The sequence below is a fragment of the Meleagris gallopavo genome, chromosome 1 (assembly GCF_000146605.3).
Source record: "Meleagris gallopavo isolate NT-WF06-2002-E0010 breed Aviagen turkey brand Nicholas breeding stock chromosome 1, Turkey_5.1, whole genome shotgun sequence".
Lineage (NCBI taxonomy): Eukaryota > Metazoa > Chordata > Aves > Galliformes > Phasianidae > Meleagris > Meleagris gallopavo.
This window is the reverse complement of record NC_015011.2, coordinates 138,842,295-138,856,642: the sequence shown is the minus strand read 5'-3', so window position 1 is coordinate 138,856,642 and position 14,348 is coordinate 138,842,295. Positions and strand designations below refer to the sequence as shown.

The 14,348-nt window shown below is 38.3% G+C and overlaps 1 long non-coding RNA gene across 1 annotated transcript; it reads left to right on the top strand.

The window, feature by feature from the left end:
* The first annotated feature begins 11 nt into the window (after positions 1 to 11).
* On the top strand, positions 12 to 3,893 carry LOC109363851. The gene is made up of 2 exons (XR_002109683.1): positions 12 to 306; positions 926 to 3,893. It is a non-coding gene; the product is annotated as an uncharacterized LOC109363851 (long non-coding RNA).
* Positions 3,894 to 14,348: the final 10,455 nt, after the last annotated feature.

Sequence of the window (14,348 nt, the reverse complement as noted above, 5' to 3'; positions counted from 1 at the left end):
AGACACCTTTCTCCAAACTATTATTTTATTGATTTAGCTTTCTATCATTGTTTGCCAGTATTGTCAGGTTTCTTTAGTCTAAGGGAATTTAATCAATTATGCTCTTTGGTTCATTCAAAGAATGAAGAAAAAAAATATGGAAAAAAAATCAAACCACTTAGGATGGCTTCTAGTCTAGTTTTAGAATTAATTCTAATTAGATGATCCAAAGTTTGCTACTAGATGATTCTGTATAATGAGTAACACTGTGCTGTTCTCATCTTTCAGATAAGAATTCACCATTCTCCATGGTGTTGGCAACTAAAGGTATTTGCATTCCTCTGGAATAATCCAAAAGACTCATTATAGTTATAGCCCATATCCCAGCTATTTAAATAAATGATGGAATAGGCTATATACATAGTGTGTTTTTAAAGTGAAGACTTAAATAATGGAGATTCAGCAAGGTCGTGGGTTACTTATTCTTATATTTTATTGTTTTACTTACAGTTACACTGATCTTACCGATAATGTTTATTTTCATGCTGAATGCTTTCCTAAGACAAAGACAGATGTTTACTAGTAATGATGCCGTCTATGCTTGCACTTTTTGCTTCAATCCACTTTGCCACCTTGTGTCACTGAATATAGCAAAGGAACAAAAAACCACTTAGGATTTTGTCTTTATTATCTACATTACCTATAAAATCTGTATTATCTATCATATGTCTGTATATCCATTTTCTTTCCTGTCATTCTGGTTGAATAATGATTTCAATGATGTCTACTTAAGCTCTACTCATTTTATCTTTTGCTATTTCTCAAGTATTGAAAGTGTGCTTTTTCAGTTTCAGACTATTCATCTCTTCTCTCTTTACTTTTCTCATTTCCATTAATGAATCTGAACTATTAAAATATCTTACTATGAAATGTTTTTCATTCTTAGATCTTGGGTCCAGAAAGGAAGCTGCTGTCCAGTTTTACAAAAGGGAAACTTTTATTCATAGTAAATTCTTTTTCTGAGAAACATAGACCTGCTATTTTTAATTTGAGATCTGTATTTCTTATAATAACTTTAGTTTCAGATGGTAACTATTATTTCCTTTTTAAGTAAAAGAAGTGTACTGATTTATCTTTATTTTTGCGTACCAAAATATTTTTTGTATTTTTTGATATTTATGCCTGATATATATCTTGTACAGTAGATCTAACAAAAAACAAAGCTGTATTTGAATCAAACTCAGAAATAAAATTTTTGAATCACAAAATCACAAAATCAAAGAATGTCTTGGGTTGGAAGAGACATCAAAGATCATCTAGTTTCAGTCCACATGCCACAGACTGTGTTGCCAACCACTAGATCAGGCAACACAGAGCTGCATGTAACCTAGCCTTGAATGCCTTCAGGGATGGCTCATCCACAGCTTTCCTGGTCAACATGCCTTACCACTCACTGAGCAAAAATTTCTTCCTAACACCTAACTTAATTTTTTCCTCTTACACATTAGAGCCATTCCCCCTTGTCTTATCACAATCAAACCATGTAAAAAGTCGTGCCTGTAAGCTCCCTATAAGTACTGGAAGGTCACAATGAGGTCTCCTCGGATTCTTTTCTTCTCCAAGCTATTGGTTATATTCATCCTCTAGAATGAATCTGAGTTTTTCCCTTGCTGCTTCCTAAAGTGACAGCACTCCCTGGCTCTTCTCTTTCACTCAGCAGTACATCTCTTCCCTCATCAAATCTAGTTTACAGCTCTGGTGATAAGCCCAACCAGCTTGCTACCTGATATGTTTTTGCCCTCCTGGTCAGTTGCATCCCAACATGCCTTGACAACTGAAGATACATCCTAGATTATTGAATCCAAATCCCTGAGCTTGACACCATCCATGCAGATACTCATTTAATTGCTTTTTTCTCCTTTTGCCTGCTTCCCAGTCTCCATCTGGGAGGACTGAGGAGAGCACTACCTGTGCTCCTGATCTCTTCAAATTCTTCCCAAGGGATGTAAAGTCTCTTAATATTTTCTAATTTCCTTGTTGCAGCCTCTGATGATCCACATTGAAAGATCAGGAATGGACAGTATTCTTCCAGCTTTATCATATTTGTAGTCTCTCCCTGATGTCCTGAGCATGAGCCCCTGACAGGCAGCAAATTTCTTGAGAGGGATTATTCAGGCAGCTAATGGGTGCTTCACTGCTCCTCAGTGTGGAGCCCCCATTTACTAAGAATCTTCCCCTTCTTTTGCTGGCACTGTTTCTGACAGTTTGAAGCTTTCCTGTTGTATCACAACAGAGATTTGCCACATTGCATATCTGCAACATGATTCTGTAACGTTTCATCTAACCAGTCAAACTCATTTGACTGCTTAAGAACAATTTTTTGATTACTCAGTTTTTCATTTATAAAAAGGATATAAGACATTTTTACATGTCCCTAAGGAAGATGTTGGGGGTCAACCAGTCCCTTTTTTTTTTTTAACCAAATAATTTGACTTCTGTTTGTCTAGTCTCAATCAAAATCTGATGAAAGGCTGTATGTATGTATGTTTTTAATTTAAAGGAAAAATGTGTAGAATGCGTGATTCAAAGAACTCCCCCCTCCCCCCCCCAAAAAAAAATTGCCAAATAATTACTTAAAGAGGAGAATGGGAGTGAGAGTTTTAGCACTTCATTGAAACAAAGAGTTATTTATTATTCCATTGATTTCTAAATGATAACAAATACTACAACAAAGAGAGATTTACAGATCTACTATCTATGCAAGGGAAAGAATCATTATCCTAATAAGAGGTTGACGAGATTGCTTCCTACCTAAGGAGAAAGTAAAATAAATTTGGGGAAATAAATATTAAACTAGTCTAGATTTTTATTTTTTAAGACTTCAAAGAAAAGATATATAAAACAACATAGTCCACTAAAGGAGAGAAAATAAACTGAGACTGAATCCTGCATACTTTGTTGAGTGGGAGCAAATCTGATGAATGACTGAAAGACAGATATTCTGATGCAACTTTAAGATGTAGATTTTTTAATTCCATCTTTTATAAAGATTTATCACTGACTTGACCATTTTGAATGCTAAATGTTGATATTTTTGTGTTTACTAGAAGATGGCATAAAATATGTGCAGTTTAAAGTCATGGGGTAGCAATATAAGATTTATTCAAAGGAGTGATCATTGAGTCCAACTTCTCTACTAATGCTGGTTCCCCACAGCAGATCACATATGAAATCATTCAGATGGGTCTTGAATATCTCCAGAGAAGGAGACTCCACAACCTCTGAGCAACCTGTTCCAGTGCTCTGTTACCCTCACAGTAAAGAAGATATTCCTTGTGTTCTTATGAAACTTCTCGTGTTCCAGGTTGCTCCCATTGCCCCTTGTTCTGTCACTGTACACCGCTGCAAAGAGCCTAGACCCATTCACTTGACTGTTGCACTTGTATTTATAAACAGTGATACAATCTCTTCTCAGCCTTTTCCAGGCTGACCAGTCCCAGATCTCTCAGCCTTTTCTCATAAGAGAGATACCCCAAGCCCCTAACCATTTTTGCAGTACTATCCCTTGATCCCTGATCCTCATTTTATCCTCTGTCTTTCAGATCTGCATGGGCTGAAGATTAACTGAAGCTACTTACACCAGAATTAGCATTACTTTGATTTCATCCTCAGAGAAGAGAGTACTTTCAGTTTACATATGCTAACAGACTACCAAATCTTACTGATATTCAAGGCTTTCCCCTAAAACCACATTTCCTTCTGATGAACAAAAAGTACAGAACAGTCAGTTGATTCATATTTATAATCAGGCCCTGTTTAGGTGTCATGGTTTTGTGATTTTTGGTTTTCTGTGTTCTACATCATAACACCATGTAGTTCACTGGGAGATAAAGTGCTAATGCTCTAATTCTGGATACCTGTCCCTGTACATCACAGAAGTCATGGAATCTGGCCCTTCTGGCTTGGGCGGTTTCTTACTGCCTTAAAGGGAGTGTTGGAGGGTGCTTTCCTAGCCGTATCAAGCTTTTCAGGTTTGATTCAGTCTCAAGAACTCTCTCTCTTTCTCTTATTTTATTTGATTTATTAGTCTCAATTTCAATTAGATTGTATTATATTGTGTTGTCTTGCAACGCTGGGTGAAGCACTGGCTGGATGGCTGGGCCCAAAGAGTCATGGTCAGTGGAGTTGGATCTAGTTGGCGGCCGGTCACAAGTGGTGTCCCCCAAGGCTCAGTACTGGGGCCGCTTCTGTTTAACATCTTCATTGATGATCTTGATGAGGGGATTGAGTGCACGCTCAGTAAGTTTGCAGACAACACCAAGCTGGGAGGGAGTGTTGATCTGCCAGAGGGGAGAAGGGCACTGCAGAGGGACCTGGGCAGACTGGATCGATGGGCCAAGGTTAACGGCATGAGTTTCTATAGGGCCAGGTGTTAGGTCCTGCATTTTGGCCACAATAATGCCAGGTAACCCTATAGGCCTGGGGAGGTGTGGCTGGAAAGCTGCCTGATGGAAAGGGACCTTGGTGTTCTGATGGACAGTCGGCTGAACATAAGCCAGCAGTGTGCCCTGGTGGCCAAGAAAGGCAGTGGCATCCTGGCTTGTATCAGGAATGGTGTGGTGAGCAGGACTAGGGTAGTCATCCTGCCCCTGTACTTGGCATTGGTGAGGCTTCACCTCGAGTACTGTGTTCAGTTTTGGGCACCTCAGTTCAGAAAGGACGTGGAGGTACTGGAGCAGGTCCAGAGAAGGGCAACAAGGCTAGTGAAGGGCTTGGAAAATCAGCCCTATGAAGAGAGGCTGAGGGAGCTGGGGCTGTTTAGTCTGGGAAGAGGTGGCTGAGGGGAGACCTTATTACTCTCTTCCAGTACCTGAAAGGTGCTTACAGTGAGAGCGGGGTAGGTCTCTTCTCACTGGTGACAGGTGACAAGACGAGGGGAAATGGCCTCAAGTTGCACCAAGGTGAGTTTAGGTTGGATGTTAGGAAACACTTCTTTACAGAAAGGGTGGTTAAACATTGGAATAGGCTCCCCAGGGAGGTGGTTGAGTCACCGTCCCTGGATGTGTTTAAGAGCCGTTTGGATGTGGTGCTCGGAGATATGATTTAGCAGAGGGTTGTTAGAGTTAGGGTACTATGGTTAGGCTGCGGTTGGACTTGATGATCCTTGAGGTCCCTTCCAACCTGAGTAATTCTATGATTCTGATATCATAGTTAGTAAAATAAGTTTTCCTCCAGAGATCATTGCCGCTGATTTTTTCCCTTCTTTGAGCCCAGCTCCCATCTCCCTATCCCTTTTCCCTTTTCCTTTCCATTCTGTAGGGCCAGGGGGGGTTGAGGGGGAGGAACAAGAAGGGGATGACAGAGGCCTACTGCCCCCCTGTCATGGACATAGATTGATCTAGTTAACTCCGTGACATTAGGGTAGATGGAATCGCAGCCAGTGATTACATTTCAAAATTTATTTACTTTTTTTGAATTTGCTCTTTTCTGTGCTTTTTTTTTTCCTCTATAAAATACATAACATACATAACATTTAATGACTATTTTTTTAAAGAAAACACAAAAAGATTCAACTTTGAACTGTTACCATGTTGAACAATAAAAGTTGGAATCATTGGGCAGAGTGAGGAATTCAATGCTTCGAGACTGGTTGTGCATTGATCAATAAGTAGTAAGCAATTGCACTGTACATCATTTGTTTTGTACATTCTATTATTGTTATTATTATCATTATTATTATATCAAGATTTCCTTACTTGCTGGGGGGTCCTATTAAACTGCCTTTATCTCAATCCAAGAATTTTACCATTTTACTATTATCTTCCCATCTCCCCTTCTCATCACAGGAGGAATGACTGAACAACTAGGTGGTGCTCAGCTGTCTGTCAGGTTAAACCACAAGAGCTTGGCAAGTAAAGTGAAGGCAGAGACACAATACTAGCGACTTCACATTTAAGTAAAGTATCGAAACTTATTCTTTCCCATGATTTCAGAATTTTAATCACCTATAAATTAACTAGTATTGGCCACGTGGAAACAGCTCCTTTCATTTTTTTCGTAGGAGACTTTTAACAGTGCCAAGCACTGAAGTCCATTGAAACCTCCAAAAAGTAGTGGCTTTCTCACACAGAGAAGAAGTGCACTAATACCCAAGTCCAATCCTCCTCTCTTTTTATTATGTTTTCTTTAATTGCAGTCATGAATTAATTCTATAAAATACTCCGATGTGAGATTAGAATTGAGCTGGTGACCATTTCCACTCTGTACATGGTGTGCAGTAATTTGTGCTTAATGGAAAGTTGCAGTTAACCAGACCAATACTGAAGATTCTAGAGGACTTCCATCTTGAAACAGAAAAGGACCACGCTACTGCAGATGCCACAGTGTGGCAGTCATAGAGTAATGTTGCACTGAAAGGAGAAATGAGCGCAACATTTCAGATTCTTAAGAGTAATGCAATATTAAAATTACATATTCAAGTAGTGGTTTCAGCTGACACTGAAATGGACACTTGGCAGAAGTCCATTTCAGTTAAAGATTTATTGCTAATATTTGCTGAACTAGGAAGGACTGATATTTTTCACGCTGCTTCTGTTTCAATGTTCCCTTGCTGTCAGCACTACCCCTTATACTGCTCTAAGGAAATTCCAGTCAGGGAGGCTGAGCCAACCACACAAAGATCAGCTAATACAGTGCCACAGAGCTCTTGAGGTTTGGCCCACAGGGTATAATAATTCCTCTACCTGCCTAAAATTTCACTTGGATATTTTTATTTTAAAAATCCATACACTTAAGAACTCCTTCATATTGATTGTTTAAAAAGTGTTTTGTTGTGTTTTTTTTTTTTTTCATAAGCATTCTGGCATGCTATATTAACACTGTAAGGTGATGAAAACATCTTGATTTCTTGGATTCTTTCTGTGTAAGTTCCACTTTTGAAGTGGAACTTCAAAAGAGAAATAAGAGAATAGAGTCAAATAAATTTAGATACAATAAACTTCTCTTGGAATTTGAGCAACAACCTATCATCAATTACCTGTCAGAAAGGGTTTGTATTGTAAATGTAATGTTTATCCATTATATTTTATAAAGGCATAATCCAATGAAAAAATTCCCCCCTCCCTTTTTTTTTGTAAGAACTTCTCAAACCCAAATCTCCTTTAAAATAAACATATAGATGAGCACATACACCGCATTTCATGCTAATTTCTCTTCATGAATGACTTGTAGAGTTTCATTTTCCTTTGTGTCTATATCAGCCCTTGTAGTGGTCTGTACTGGGCATAAATGTCAGAGTGCTGGAAGTGTAGGTTTGCAGGTGGGAACTTAGTGGTGGAAGCTGTGAAATAGCCTATGCTGATCTCAGCCAATCCCAGTACTTCTTGTCACTGGTTTTAGCTGCTCAGCATCTTCTAAAACTTCAGCTTGGCAGAGAATCCTCCAGTGCAACTTCTCTGACTAATGTAAGGAAAAGCAGCAGCTCTGAAGGTCTGGAGATGTTCTAGATGCTGTTAGAAATCTAGTGGCAGTTGTTCTTGGAAATACACATGAGGAGAGATGCTAATGAGGGAATGGCTGATTGTATCATTGAACATCATTGAAGACACACACCTGGACAGGGGCACCTCCAAGGGAAAACAGCTATGAGAGATCAGTTCTGGAACAAGGACAAATCTGAAGGACTGCAGCTGTGAGAAATCCACACTGGTACAATGTCCTATGAGCAACACATGCCAGAGGAGAGGAAAAGGAGGAAAAAATCAAATGCAGTGGAGTAGAATCTATGAGGAATATAGAATAGCAGAATAACAGAATACACACAGTAACCCAACCTTATGTATTGTCCATTGCTTCATCAAAGGAGTCATTATAGACTCTGTGTAGTCCATGCCAAACACTAGAATGTTAGACAAACTGAGACCCGGAAGCGGGGAAAAGGTATTTACTGAAGGGTTCAATTATCTTCTTTTTTTTTTTTCTTCCTCCTAATATCCAAGTGAATGAAAAGAAACAGATGTTAATTGACAATGAAATAAATTAAGCAAAATGCTTTGTGCATGACAGTGTTTATCAGTAGGGAATGGCTGAATGGGAACCTTCCTATGACATTCAATGGGATTTAGCAGGTAAAAAATGCTTTAGTTAAAACATTAATTGTGGAAAAATTTATGGCATGTCTGCTGGTGGTGGTCTTCCTTTTAGGGGCAAGAATCCTCTCATCAAATAGCAACTAAAGTAAGATAGTTTTACAGAGTACTTAGTGGTTTTGTTGTTGTTGTTGCTGTTATTGTTTTTCTTTTTCCCTCAAAAGATGCAAAACTGATCTACGGACTCTGTTCATCTTCTGCAACATTGAAGACCCAAGTTCAACTTCCCATTTTACAAATGACTTTTATACCACCAAAGTCTGTGGTTGTTCCTGTTGTCATTTCTTTTGTATAAAACTATTTTATTTCTGCATCTTAACAGTTTTTTGGTGTGAAATTGATCCCATATTGAATCCTGCAAGTGAGCAACTAAATGGTAGAAATGACCATATCCAAAGTCACGCACAAATGTATTAAAGAAATACAGAAAAATCTAGTATAAAATTTAAATGGAGGACTTTAAAAAAGGCTTTTGTTTTTACCAGATAACAACAGTGTTCTGTGCTGTAAGATTTTCTGATTTTTAAAAAGGGCAATGAATAGAGTCAAATTAAATATTTGCTAGATGAAAATTTCTGCTTCTTTCTCAATATTCTCTGGGGTGAATTGAACCATATGAACAAAAATTCTGAATATTCTCTAAGGTTGAACTTGTGAAAATAACTGTGTAGCTCTTAAATGCCCCATCTACCATTTCACAACCAGATTGTGTCCTGTGTGGCCTCTGCAAGCCTCACATAATAAAATTAGGATGAAAAATTACAAACAAAGCTGGGTTCATTAAACAGAAAAGGAAAAGGCAGCTGCCAGGTCGATATGTAAGTCAAGTTCTCTGTTTGTGATGTGATTTGAAAATAGGATGCTGTTATTGTATTAGCCCTAAGTGTTTCAGTGTCACGTATCTAAAAGCTCTAATGCAGCAGGAGGTAAATAAACTACTTTTTTTTTTTTAAACAATAGTGTCAGGAGGAGTAGTAACTTAATCTTCCACTTCAATAAATCACACATTCATCTTTTCAGGAAATGTTGCATTAGTTGCATTAACCTCTCTTGACTGTTTGAATCTTTGTAGTTGTCACTTCTGGAATATCAAATTTTCACTGTGTTATTGAAGAAGATTTTCTTTTTTTGTTTATTTGATTTTTTTCTTTGGTTTTCATAACATGCACAGCAATCTTACTATATTATTTTTAGACATTGTTATTTGATGTTAGTTAAAGGAAAGAAGCTGCTATATTCTGCATTCTTTACTTCCGAGTCTATTTTGAGCCTACTGACAGCATCAGTAATGTAATTTTGAGCTCACCTCACTTATCTTACCTATGATCCCAGAGAGTCTATATGAATTTTTTGGAGCATACAGAACCCTCAAGCATACCCAGAGGCATACAATGCCATTAGTACAGCAGCACAAGGCCCAGATACCTGCAGTCATATACAGAAAGACTGTCAGTTCCCTCAGAGGCCCTGCTTGAATGAGGTGCAGGCAAAACTGGAGCCAAAATGTCTTACCTAAGCACAAATGAAACAGAGTCCCACTCACGCTGGATGCTTCATTACTTGATGCATCATACAATGCTACTGCAGTTTGATTCAGATGAAACCACATCTATTTAACAGAAATTGTGAAATTTGATCAACGAACATGATGAGCAGGAAAACACAGTGAGAATAAAAGAGCAGCTAAATGGTAGAAATGACTATATTCAAAGTTATGCACAAATGTATTAAAGAAATATAGAAAAATCTAGTATAAAATTTAAATGGAGAACTTTAAAAAGGGCTTTTGTTTTTACCAGATAACAACAGCGTTCTATGCTGTAAGATTTTCTGATTAAAAAGGACAATGTCACTGTTTTTTTTTTGTTGTTGATTTTGAGGCATTTTTAACTGAAAAATGAAAACAGCATTGAATATATGATAACCGCATGTACTGCTGACCAGCGTGTTTTCTCATGTGGATTTATTTATGGTGGTTCTGTGGAAAAAGATACAGTGCCACTTATTCATACAGCTCTAGGGAATGGTGGGTCTTAGGTAGGGCCTGAATATTTTAAATCTAGTTTTGGTTCTTATTCTGCAACCAGCAGAAGAAAATCACAAAAATACTTTTTTTTAGATAAAAAAAATCTGTAATCTCTACATTTTTCTTAGCATTCAAAGAAAGTATTTGATAAATATTGACATTTGTTTCAAAAGACAGAAGGCCATTCAGAAAGTGATCAGTGACACTATTTTTCTCCTAGACATCATAATTCAGAGTACAAGTCAAGAATGTGAGTGGTCAAGATTTGAATTGATTTTGTTTCTCTTTTATGTCCCAGAAAAAGGTGACATATAAAATCTCCCAGACAGTATATTCAGAGGATTGATCTTCTCATATTTTCAGTGTGATGCTGTTCTTTTCTTTGATTCTCTAGAGAAAGAAGTGAAAGCAAGATATCCCAGATCTTCATTTGAAGTTCTTTTGAGTTGATAAATCTTTCTTAACACCAATGAAAACATTGCCTGAATCAAAAGGCTTTATGACTTTAAGACCCTACACTCAACAAAAGCAAGTGTAGGGTCTTACACCTAGGGAGGAATAATTGCATGCACCAATACAGGCTGGGGGATGAGCTGCTGGAGAGGAGCTCTGCAGAGAGGGACCTGGGCGTCCTGGTGGATGACAGGTTGGCCATGAGCCAGCAGTGTGCCCTCGTGCCCTCGTGTCCTCGTGGCCAAAAAGGCCAATGGCATTCTGGGGTGCATTAAGAAGAGCGTGTCCAGCAGGTCGAGGGAGGTGATCCTCCCCCTCTACTCTGCCCTGGTAAGGCCTCATCTGGAGTACTGTGTCCAGTTCTGGGCTCCCCAGTACAAAAAAGACAGGGGTCTCTTGGAAAGAGTCCAGCGGAGGGCCACAAAGATGGTGAAGGGCCTGGAGCATCTCCCCTATGAAGAAAGGCTAAGTGAACTGGGTCTGTTTAGCCTTGAGAAAAGAAGACTGAGAGGGGACCTGATCCAGGTTTATAAATATCTGAGGTGTGGCGGCCATAGCGGTGAGACCAGTCTCTTTTCAGTGGTACGTGGAGACAGGACGAGGGGAAACGGACATAAACTGCAGCATAGGAAGTTTCACTCGAATGTGCGTAAGAATTTCTTCACGGTGAGGGTGACGGAGCACTGGAACAGGCTGCCCAGGGAGGTTGTGGAGTCTCCTTCTCTGGAGATATTCAAGTCTCTCCTGGACGCCTACCTGTGCGACCTGGTGTAGGGAACCTGCTTTGGCAGGGGGGTTGGTCTCGATGATCTCTAGAGGTCCCTTCCAACCCCTACAATTCTGTGATTCTGTGATTCTGTGATGACTTCTTTTTCTTTTTCCTCTGGAATGAGACACTTGCTGAATCTGTCTTCCATTTTCTAAGATGACTGAAAGAGTTCATTTGAAAAACTTACTATTTACCTGAAGATTTCTAGCCCAATTCTGAGAGTGACTGACCACACTGTACTTGAATACTGAGTAAAATGGTCACGCTAAGAGTCTGAGTTTCTAGATTTGGTGCTTATCTGTATATTAGCACCATAACAATTATGGAATATGGAAAGACATTCATAACATCATCCAACCAGTATATCACCAGTAATGAAAGGAAGAACGTAAGTAGGAAACCCAAAGAAGAAGGATGTATTCACTGGCTGCCACATTTGTTCAAAGGATGAATCCTGCAATTTTAGTGATAGTGGTGATACTGTAAATTGATTTTCATGGATACTTTATTTTTATGCTGAGAAAACCTCTCCCCTTTTAATTAAAAGATGGTGAAATTTCTATTCTCCTGATACTTTGGGAAGAACAAGAGATACATGATCCTACTGTAATCCCAATGTAAAAGTCCCATCTGGAAACTGAAGTAAGAAGTGCTAATCTTCTCTGGCTGCTTTTCTGTCTGTTTCTAATGAGTCATCATGAAGAGATAGTGTTATACTGAAATAGCATTTAAATATCCTAACTCTAATCTTTAAAGCTGTTAGGATTCTAGTTTACTAAGGTTTTTTAAGTTTTGAAGTGTAAATGACTTTTAAAATACCTATCAGTATGTGAATTTTTTAAAACACAACATCTTCTCCCTATTGCCTATGTTTTTTAGTTCAAATTCAATAGAAAATCTTTGTAAAAAAGGTTAGCATCATTCTTTAGCATGTCATCAGAGAGTAGGACGTTTTTGACTTGTCAAATTGCCAGGCTAAGAGCTCAAACCTAGGTGGCTTTAAACAATTTTAATCAGATAAACTTACTCTAAAATAACTCTTAAAATCAAGTTGAAATTGTTAGGTCATACTGTTATCTGAAGTGACTGCAGAAGTAGTTCAATTGAATCCAATTTAAGAAAAAATACTTTTTCATTTTAACTGCAATGTCATTATGGACTGTGAGAGTCTAAGGTCATATAAACTGGCAGGGCCAGAGAGAGAACCAAGGAGGGAAAAATGCATTCAGTTTTTTAAGTGATAAGAAAATTTGTGACTTTGAGTAGGGTTTCATAATAGCTATACTTCAGTCAAAGTTCAGCTTGGAGGTAATGGAGTATAAAATAATCCCCCATTGAGGACTTGCCATGTGAAATGGCAATAGATGAAAGTAACAGTTTTTAAAACCACTGAAGCACAGCCACAAGTGCAATTTGAGGGCTGGCATCTACAAATAGCCTGAGGGAAAGAGAGAAGTAAATTTAGATTGGTATATGATGTAAATTGGAAAAAAAAGGAGATTGAGCATCACTTTCCAGTAATGAAAGTTGGGCTATTCAAAATTCATTTTGAGTCATAGTGTAAAAGTAGATCTCAAGAGAAGTCAAGAGGTGGTTATACGCACTTCTTGAACTGATGTCTGATAGTCTCCTCCAGGTGCTGTGAAATCACTGAGCTAAACTTCTTACCTGTGCATTGACCTCACTCCAGATATATTTGATTTTCATTTGCTTTTTGGCACATTATAACAAAATATCAGCCTGTCAGCGGTTTATGGGCTGGTTCGGCCTGGTTCTGTGACTAGCAGGGTGGAGGGATCCGTGGATCTGCATCTCTGGAAAAGGGAAACAGGGGACCCCAAAATAATTGAAAACAGCAGCAATGATCTGAGTTGAAACAATCTAATTTACTAAATATAGTATCAGCAAAATATAATGAGAGAGAGAGTGTGTCCGAAAGGTGGATAGACCTCACCACAACGCTGAGGTGAGAAGTGCAGTCCAGTTGAGCTGATGAAGAAAAAAGCAGACAGAGAAGAGCAGATGGAGAAGCGCAGACAAAGAAGAGAACATCAGGTGACCTTGCCAGGAGTTATATCTCCTTGCTGACTGCAAAGCCCCCTGGGGAATATAGTTCTTCTTCTCCTCTGGACAGGCACCCAGAACTTGAGCATCAACAGTCAAACCCCCAGTGCTGATGTTTTGATGTGGACTATCGATAACCAAAAATCATAAAACCATGACACAACCATTAAAAGCTTATCGTTTATCAACTAGACACAGACTACTTGATAAGATTGATATAAAATTTATTTTGAAATACAGCAGTAAGGTTTTTACATTTATTATTTTCAAAAAGATATTTATTTTAGGTAATTTTGAAAAAAAAAATCATCTTTCTCTGGCATTAAAGTAGGCTCCTTTTTCTTCCATTCTGCATCATTTTGTGCTACCATAATATACATAGATACTACAAACCATACTATTACCAAAGCTTCTTTTCTGCTTGGAATAAAATCTATAAATTCCTTACACATTTTCTTGTGCAAGTTTTGTCATTCAGACTGTGAAATACAGACTTTCTGATTAAAAATGTCATCTGTTATTAAGAGCTTTTGATACTTTTCCTTTTTTTATTTTTTTAATTGCTTATTTTTCTAACCCATCTCAACTGTTAACATACAGGAAATTCTGAGCTGAGAGTTCTGCAATTAAATTCTACATTATATGAAAATATGTTATTGTCAACGGTTTACGGGCTGGTTCGGCCCGGTTCCGTGACTAGAAGGGCGGAGGGATCCGCGGATCCGCGCCCCCGGGAAAAAAAGAAATAAGGGACCCCGAAATAATTGAAAACAGTGGCAACAATCTGAGGTAAAACAAAGTAATTTACTAAATATGGTATCAACAGAATTTTATAAGGAGAGAGAATGTGAAATTGATAGTGGATCGGCCTTACCACAACGCTGAGATGAGAAGCGCAGGCAGAGAAGCG